Source organism: Atta colombica, unplaced genomic scaffold, assembly GCF_001594045.1.
Source record: "Atta colombica isolate Treedump-2 unplaced genomic scaffold, Acol1.0 scaffold275, whole genome shotgun sequence".
Taxonomy (NCBI): Eukaryota; Metazoa; Arthropoda; class Insecta; order Hymenoptera; family Formicidae; genus Atta; species Atta colombica.
The window spans coordinates 540,521-550,934 of record NW_017259376.1 but is presented as its reverse complement, the minus strand read 5'-3'; positions in this window follow the sequence as shown (position 1 = coordinate 550,934).

Below are 10,414 nucleotides of genomic sequence, written 5' to 3'. Positions count from 1 at the left end.
AGAACGATGATTTTATACTAACGAGCTTCGATGAGCTATATCAATAGCAGGATATCCAGATTTAAAATCCTCTTGAAACTCTATTTGAATCATTAAGATAATATCAGTAATATTAGTGTTACATGAATAGTTATCTTCCCGCATATCGATTGTATATATAAAATATCGTTTTATAATTGAGGGGAATAAAAGCACAATTCTACTTACTCCATTTTTCGGCAATTAGCTTTTTCATATAATATTGATCGTAATAAAGAAGATTTATAACATGTAACTTCTTAAAGACATTACATAAATTCATTTAATATGATATTGTATTCATTTATGTATAATAAAAAACCAAATTATTTTAAGTTTTATTAATATCAAGATTTTGTTTTTTTAGGCTTTTATTCCACCCATCCCCTCAGTTAAAATTCTTTTTATTTCTAATATATTCTATTGTATAATACAATTCTAATTTCTCTGATTTCTTTCACGATATTTAAAAATTCATAAATTATGAACTTGAAGCTATCAAAGTTAAATATATTGCTAGAAAGAATATCTTTAACGATTTCGAAATTTTATCATTTCTTATCAAGCAATCACTTTTATATTGATCTGACCTTCATAAAACAAATTGAAACGTCGCCGTTCCCAGGGGCGCATTGAACGTTAAGAAGAATCGATGTCTTCAAGCTGTCAAGGAATCCAACTTATAATAACCTACTACGTTTGTTTAAATTTATTGGCGCCTGTTTGCCAATTAATTATCACGATTGGGGGGGCGTCTTATCGACGAGTTACCTATGAGAGCAAGAGTAATTGTGAATAATGATAACTGATGATAATAACGATATGCAAGATTGAAGGATTAAAAGGATGCAACACGTAGCGCAAGGGAATGGGATCCCTTAGATTATATAACTAATAAATTCTAAAATATTGCAATCTGATAATGTATAATAGTTTTTATATTATAAATTTACGTATTTTGAAATAAAAATCTAAAGCTACGAAATAGATAAATAATTAGAGGAAGATATAATAGGAATTTTGATAATTTCCAATGGAATGATTTTGTTGAAGATTGAAGTCTGAAAATTTAATTAAATATAGATCTGATAATTTTATTGGATCATTAAAATAATTACGTAGGAAACTCAAGTATGGTGACTAATGCTGCGGAAAGTTTGGACATTTTAGCAACCAGTTTGAATGTTCATAATTATTTCTATATTATTTTCAGATTTATATCTAGCTAAATTTTTAGATACTTCAGTAAAACCATTTTATTCTTTCCGTGTACTACTTTTAGAAATATTGATTTTTCTTTCGGAAAAAAATCCTGAAAATTAAGAAATGTGCATAAATAAAATTATAAATAAAATTATTTATACTTATTATAGGAGCATCTCATAGGAAATTGAAATGTATTAATTTTTAGACTTTGATTGGGCTCGGCTTTGGGACGAATTTGCGGTCCCAATCTTCTAATCCAGGATACACAGTATTCAATAGGGATGAAAACGGAGAAGAAAAGAACCAAAGTGAGCGGGTAAGGGAAGAAGTAGATAGAAAGAGAGTACGCGTTCCTTCGTGTACGTGCGTGACGTCAATATGTCGAGGGTAATAAGATGGCCGGCGATAAAGTGGTGGGTGTAGATACAAGATAACAATCAGCTGCAGTAGCTCCTGGCAATCTCATGATTACAGGCTTAGCCTCCAGTCTCTCCTTCTTCTGCTCTCTCTCTCTCTCTCTCTCTCTCTCTCTCATTCTCTTTTCTGCTTGTTTCGTTTCGAAGCTGCTACCTTCCTGACCGTGCCTTCTCGAACGGCGTCCCTCAACCCGCCATCCCCCACCTCTTCCCCTTCGCGAAACTTTACGATATATTTCATAAGCAGTATAGATCGTCTGCCCACGAGGGCACGCCGATATTTCCCCTTTCTTCTCTTTCCTCTTCTGTTCGGCGATCCACGAGAATTCTATTCGTCCTTCTTTCCTCTTGTAATTTCTCTCCCTCTCCGTCCTCCTTCCTCTCTCCTGACTTTCCGATTTTCGCACATCGAATATTATAGGCTGATGGTGCAAAAGGAGCAGGAGCCGCCAGGTTTCGGTACGTCGGCGTCGACGGCGAACCAGGGGTACAGAGAGGCTCTCTCCATTCCTCAGGCTCTCTCTTGACCACAGGTACCTCTTAATAATAATTTCGATCGGTAAATTGGCGTGGTGCATATTTCAGACTTCGATCGTTATCTCTCGCGAGACTGTCGGCTGCCCGTGCTCTCGTCGCGGTTCCGTTTTTCGTGGGGGATGGAAGGACGACGCAGCCTCGGGGCTGCGCACGAACGAAGGACGAATCGTTCTCGAACTCGCAACTTCTGCCGCGGCTAGCACTAAGAATCAAAAATTTTCAATACGTTGCAGTTAACACGTCACAAAAAGTGCATACGTCAAAATTTTATATTTCTTAATATGTAGAAGATTAACATTTCTATTATAATTGATTAACATTTCTATTATAACTGATTAACATTTCTATTATAATTCTATTGAAATCTTATTGCTTTCGCGATCTTTATCCCGTTATCATTCATATTATTAAAAAAATCATATAAATAAATAAATTAATTTATAACATGATTTTTTTATAAATAATTAATATTTTTGTTATAAATTAATATCTTTATTAATATCTTCTACTAGTCGTTTATCATCACTAGTCGTTTGTTATTATTTTTTGAGTTGTTTATACGTATATACGCTTTATTGACTACTTTTTAATGAATGCAAGAAATTAAGGCAGTCGCAATAAATTATCCATTGTTACATCGTTTGATCAAGAAAACAGCAACGGCAAGCGAATACGTGTTAACTTTTAGCGGTAACGTCGCGAGCTGTTGGCTCGCTGCATTAAGCAAGAGCTCGAGCGCGGTGCTTATCGTCTCCTTAATCAACTATACCCAGAGCGTCAAAGTTTCCGCCGCAGTTAGCGGGTCCTTAGAGTGCAAGGATCAAATAGTCCGCGCCTGAGAGAACGTCGAGCTCGAGCGACGAGATAGGTCCCTCCTCTTCTTGATTTCAAACGCAAATTCGCGTACGGCGTGAGGTCTACCAGACTGGCGAATCCCGTGCGAGTTTCGTTCTCTTCTGCCAAGGATCCGCGGTCGACGAAGTTAGTTGAGACCGATTCGATCCGCCGGCGATTATAATCGAATCCAAGACGCCTAATCTATTCCACGGCTCGCTCCTCTTCTACGATCCCTCATGACGCTTTAACGAACAGCTCGGCACCTTTCTGCCGTCCGTCGGGAATTTCCATCCGTTTGCCTGGCTGGACACTGGTGATGTAGTTCAGCATTCACTTATGGCGACTACGAATTATATAATTCGAAATGTCTCGGCTACGAATTGCGATTGCTGCGAATGTCCGATGCGCGAAGGGATGAATATTAACCCTTAGCTACAGCTATGAAGTTCTACAGAGTCTTGTTTGAAGTACAGAATACAAGAAGTCCGTCTTACGATGATTGACAAAGGAAGGTTCAAAGTTTTTTAAACTTACAATTTAGAATCTCGTGATACCAATCATACAGATGTATAATTATTTAAAATTTTCGTGTCTAATCCAAATGATCCGTTGCTTTGGTCAAGAATTAATTTATAACTCAAAGACTTATGTAACATTATACTTAACTATTAATCTATGGAACATTATTATCATATGTAGATTTCCATTGAAAAACTGGTTATTCTTTCACGAGTATTTACGAAACAATAGTCGTAGCATTTTACAAGCGGCAATCTCGTCCTCGAGATTTATGTCCTACACTTATATGGGGTGTCGGTGTCCTGGAGCAAATGATGCCTTGTGCGACACTGTGTCAGACTCATGTGGTGACGTCATCGCGGGAATGAATCGCGCCCGGGTTCGGCGGTCGCGATCGTAAAAATTCAGATCACGGACCAACTGTAGTAAATAAAACTATTGCCCCCTTTTCCTCTCTGCCCTATCCGCTGACATATTTCTTCGCGTTCCTTACAACCTTGCTCGCGCGAACTATCGATTCTCCTTCCGAACAGCCTAACGATTACGTTGTGTGGCAGATCGAACTTTTTCAAGTGGAAATTCACGATGAGGAATCTCACGGTCCTTCACCATGATCAGGATCTTGATGTGCAGCTTGAAATATCGTTTTAATCAAATATTGATGAGATATTAGACTTTTGAGAGATCAAAAAGACAAGAAATAATCAAAAAGACAAGAAAAGATTAGAAATGGATTGAAAAATTTGAGATACAAAGATGCGATTTTGACTTTGCTCCGAAAAATATTGAAATTGTAAACAAATACTGGACACATAGTCTGTATTAATTTTTATTAAATATAGATGTAATCAAAAATAAATCATTTTAATTATTGTATTATAATATTGTTTAATAAAATTTCACAATCACAATTTTTGATAACGTAAACATTTTTTTTATTTATGTTTAATTTGAAGGTGAGATTAATTCATCATTGTTGCGAATACAATGCAATTATTAAAATATATATAATACGTATTATCTTCGAAGCTTCGGTCTTCCTTTTCACGGAAACTCTCGATTCATTCCATAGATGTCACTATATTTATCAACACGTCCCTTTCTCGAGCAACCCCTTCGAAAGGGGTACTCCGTGAAGTTTCCTTCGCTTTGCGATAGAACGCGGCATAACCGCGCGCTGCTGCCATCTCATTGTAGTTTTGCTTACTATACAACAGTCCCCCTCCCCGTCTTCTTGAATAACACTCTTGGTACCCCCTCCTTCTGTCTTCTCGAACCCTGTCCCCACTATTCTTAATGCTACCTCCCTCTTTTCTGAACGTCAAATCTCACTACTCTCTCTTCTCTCTCTCTCTCTCTCTCTCTCTCTCTCTCTCTCTCTCTCCACACGCGCGTTGCCCTTTTTCCCTCCTTTTCTTACTTCTGAAGGAGGGGGTAGATACCACAATAGGGAAAAGCTATAGCGCACCATAAACTCCCTCATAGCGTATTTCGTATTAAAATATTAAAATATTCATTTTGGGTATAAAAGCAACCAAATTACATCGGTTAATGTTTTCCATTCATGTACGGGCGACGTTCCCATCCAGTTTTCCTTTTTTTTTTTACGACTATGACCTACGACACGTTCTAAATATTCGTTTTGTACACGTTTTTGTACACTTCTCCGCGAGGAACGCGCGTTGATTCGTAGAGATCGTCATGCGTTTTATTTCGACGATCGTTAAAGCGTGAATATCATATATGAATGTATATGTCGTATACGTATGTGTAATCAATCACAACGATGATCCAACATTGTCACATGTTGCACTCTGTTTTAACAGACGATAAAATTCGCGCGAATTCGAGCGTGCACTTGCGCGGATTTTTGGGATTCGTGCATATTTCGGAAAATGGATGCAACGAGATTTTGGTAGATTTTTGGATCGTCGATGGAAACCAGAAACTATTTGCACGTCATGCTTTGTGCTTCTGATGACCGATGAAACATGTTTGCTTAACGAAGATTCTAAAGTACACTGGCTCGTATCTATATATAGGTGCTACAATTGTATTTTTTACAGATTTTTATAACTAAACAACACATTCTAAAGTATCTGTATTAAGCGCTTCTGAATGAGTAGCTGACCATTAAAAAAATTATCAAAATGTCGGTTAATTTATACGGGAATTTTATTTTGAAGTTAATTGTCACAACATGAGTCTCGACGCAACACATAACGAATAGTGTGATTGTAATTTCAAAGATGCCTGAAATAGATGGTCTGACTATTCTTGCACATTCTATTATCATTACTTTCCACCATTGTGAACAATCATGTATTGTGTGCGTGCAGTATATATTTCTCTCTTCGAATTTACAGACGGATTTTCGTATGCAAATACGTTTTCTTAGCTACTGTAGTAAGCATTGTCGCATTTGACGGCTGGTTGGGGGAAGGCGATTATTTGGAATTTGAACGATATTTTTTCAAAGCGTCGCAAAGCGAGCGAGCGAGAGAGAGAGAGAGAGAGAGAGAGAGAGAGAGAGAGAAACGCTAATTTTGGTACTTACCGACTCTACGTCAGTCAGCGAGCAAATGTATACAGTATACATATTAAAATTAAGAAGATAAAGGTCAGGGATATGTTTTGTTGCTCCGTGTAATGTATGGCTTGTTTAGTCTGTGTGTAAAGTGTTGCTCAAAGTATGCTTTATGTTAAACATATTTGTATAATAATTTCTATTAATTATTTGAAAATAATTTATACTTTAAAATTATGATGAAGTGCGCATGAATAGATGCTATGAGATAAATTAAGTAAGATCGGCAAACATGAAAAGAAGAAAAGGCAGGCGCATGGAAATTGGGCATTTAATGCCCAATTGGACAGAATCGATTTCATGATGGTATTTTACACAAATGTTTTCGCACCTATATGGAACTTCGATCACGAGACAAGGCACAACTGACTGGTTCGGAGGTCTCTTCAGAGTTGAATCAGGAAGGAACTGTCTAAATTATGTGAGCAAATGTTCAGGTAGCAAAACATTTTTACGTAGCCAAGACTAGGCCGTTAGTTATGTTGTTTTTTGCGTTTCCCTATTTCTCTATTCATTCTATTCTTTTCTTTGTCTTCCTCTCTTACTATCATCTCTCTTTTTCCTTTCCAAGTTTATCTCGTGTGCCGTATGTGAAGTGAAAACCAGCTAGAGCTACCTGTCGGATCCTAAGCAAATATTTCACGGCAGCATTCAATCCAATTTGACACAATGGGGGTACACGAAATCGAATTAAGGGTGCATTATAATGTCGCGGCTCGATCGATTGAAACGATCCAAAGAGGAAATTTTTCGAGAGCGACTGATGCTATAAAGATAATAGTCGAAGAGATAATACATTACAATTAAATAAATCAAACAATTAAAGAAGTCTTTTCATTAAAAAAAAAAAATAACTAACATTGTAATTTTTTAAATCAATTTTTAAAATAATTTTTATATTTATGTTCGAAAATCAAATAATATTAATAATTATTAATTACGCTACGTGTTAATTCTTAATAATAATAATAATAATAATAATAATAATAATAACAACAATAATAATCTTTCATCTTAGTCATAATAATAAATTTGATAGTTTTTCTTTATTTCGACGATCTTAAGATAACATAATATCTTTTTAAAAGAAGCATTAAACTGTCGAATCCTTTTTTGATTTGTATTTAAGCACAGGATTAGAACGTATAAAATTATGTCCTTTTCTATTCTCATCCTTCCTCTCTGAAGTCTTTTCCTCTTTTATCCAATATTATACTTTCAGTGTTATGCTTAAACACGAGAATGCGCATTACGTTAAAATCCGTTACATTCGTCAATATTATTTCAGTCGAACGAACACTGTGAGATACGTCTTTGGCATTTTAAACAGTGCCATTCATAATATGTCAGTTCAGCAATAGATATGTAAAGACGGTCCTATTATTGCTCCATCTTCCCTCTCCTCCGCCTGTTTACGGTATTCTACGACGAGCAATGGCACTTGCAGCAACGAGACTTACCGTGCTGCGCGTAACGAACACGAATTTATACGCCTCATGCGAGTCTTTCTATCAGCCGCTCATAGATCACTGTAATGTCGACATCGCCGTGAAAAGTTGGTGATAGCTAAAGGTAAAAAAGGATAAAAAAGAAAAAAGATGACTAATCTTCCTATAATAAATATATCTAGTCGACTAATCAAAATTAGCTTTAAGATGATGTATTAATTTGATACATAAGAAATTTATGTTAGGATTTGTGAGAATAATCTGCAGTGTCATAAAAAGTAAAAAAATGTAATTAATCCATTCTGATTTATTTACATGTACAAGCAACATATTTGATAATATATTTATTTAACATTTTTTTATAAACATTTAATAGCATGTAAGATTTCAAATGTTTTGCTCAAGAACTTTGGAGACAAACCATGCGTACTCTTGAATATTTGCGACAAAGGAATGGAGAAAGGGGACGAGACAAGTGAAATTCCGGAGACCGTTCGCAGGTAACGTACACCCGCGTACACGCGGAATGCATAATTTCTCTCTCAGCGACAGAGCTTTGCGGTCGCTGGCGGCGTGCCGTAGCAACGATAAAAAAGACGTGCAATAAAAATCGTCGAAGTGAAGTCTCGCGGATTTCAATTTGATTGTCGTTAGTGAACGACAAAGCTTACGAAACATCACAAAATTTTGAGCATAACGAGCATCCGACACGATTTTTCTAGAGCACTAAGAGGGTCTCAGTTTTATCGTCGACCTAGAAACATCACGGCCAACTGTTGCTTTGTAGAAAATTATTTGGAGAATGTCTTGCAGAAATTCTTCTAAATCACGAAATTTTTGATGTGCCTATTTTCGAAGTCATAAAATGTTTTAGCACAGTTTTTTTAACGCAACTATAATATTCATCTTCTTTTCTCGATTGAAAAATTGACGCATATATATATATAACATTTATATATATATAACAAATAACATTTAAGCTAATTTTAGTATAATCTTCGTATAATTTCTGTATAATTTTAAATATAATATAAATTAATTAAAAATAGTTGAAATAATTGTAAATTTATAACGTTTATTCTTTATAATGTATATTAGATAATCGAGTACATTATGAATAATTATCGCTTTTTTAATTTTCTTATATTGTATTGCTGAGATCACACACAAGGCGAGAAGGATGAGTATCGCGCATGCATCTGTATTTCTATTTTTTTTTTTTTTTTTTTTTTACCGTAACGCTTGAAGCGCAGAAGAACTTGCGTACGTCTCGTACAAGCGATAATTAGTCGCGCTTCCTCGCACGTGCGAATAATAAAGAACAAGAAAACGAAGGAAGTTAGTGGCAACAATAACGCGAATGGCCACAGGTGTGAAGGCGCGCAAAGCCAGTCGGGTAGTTGAAACAGACTACGACACAAGAGGATCCCGCGGCACACGATGATCTAACTCACCCCTCCTGAGGGGTAGCTGGCACGTACTGCATAATGCTGCTACCTGTGGCTCTCATTTAAATGTACTAAACCTCGCTCACTCGCGCGTTCGACTACTCTCCTCTCTTCTTCGCTCTTCTCAATACACTTACATGTTTTCGCTTCTGGTGTTCAGTTCTTATTGATATCACCCACCTCACGGGTGAGGTCGCACGCCCAGGCAATCTTTCTCTATAATTAATTATCCCGAATGAGTACCTGTTGCTGTTGCGTAATCGGCAATTGATCAATTTGTCTTTGCTTAGCTTTCTCTTGAAAATTTTACGTTAGCAAACTTTTTAATTATATTGCAAATAATAAAACATATTTTGAGAAATGTTTAAGTAAAGGAAAATATATATGAATCAGAATTCTCTTAGTCCTCCGAGTCCTATTTTTTGATCTGTTATAAAATGTTGTAAATATTTTTAATATAGTCGTCATAATTTTTTAATTATTTTAGAAGAATTTTGCTAGAATAAATATAAATTGAGGTTTTGTGTGACGCGACGATTTTTATCCATTTCGGGTTATCTTTTTTTTTCTCACTTACTATGAGACGCGATGACGATGCAGGTACAGAACATCGATAACGAAGGCGTGCGTAATCAGTGAACGAGCCGAAACCAACGGTTATCTGTGCACCTGTTGCACCGCGAGCTACGCGAAAAGGAAATGAAACTGTCGACGAGCAGGATTGTACCGCGGCGGTGCCTGAAAAATTGATCTTTCGTTTGCGTACGTGACGAGTATGCTATCATCGTTTTCGTGGAAGAATCGTAGGACGCAGCAGAATAAACTCGCACAATCAGACATGCGTGTTCCAAAAGCTCGATGGAAACAATGAGACTCTTGTGATTTGTGTCCTGACGGAGAGTTCTCTGTATGGTTTAGTTATTTTATATACTTTATAATTACTTGAATTAATAATGCCTTAAATGCGATTCCCACATACGATTCTCATAACCCCGGATATTCTCACAAGATATACCTACTTTATCCCGAAGATGGGATTATTCGAACAGTGCGTCGCATCGTGTCGTCTACCTGCCTCGTCGTACATACAATTATTCGTTATTAAATCAGTACCTGTTGCGTGTGCGCGCGTGTGCCGTGAGAGATCGCGACAATGATCACCGACCGTGATCGTGAAAAAATGTCTGAGGGCATCCGTTGTTTAAAAAAAAAAATCGAGATAATCGGTGAGAGATATACATTAATGTGGAGAGCTGCATAGAGGTGAGAAATTGAGTGCACCTGAGAAGTGAAGTCGCGGGAAGCTGCACATGCTGAACGTAGACGTGCGCTGGCCGTGTGTTGTGTCGGCTCGAAACGCGCTTCTCCTAATCGCGACGGCAGGAACAGAACAGAGCG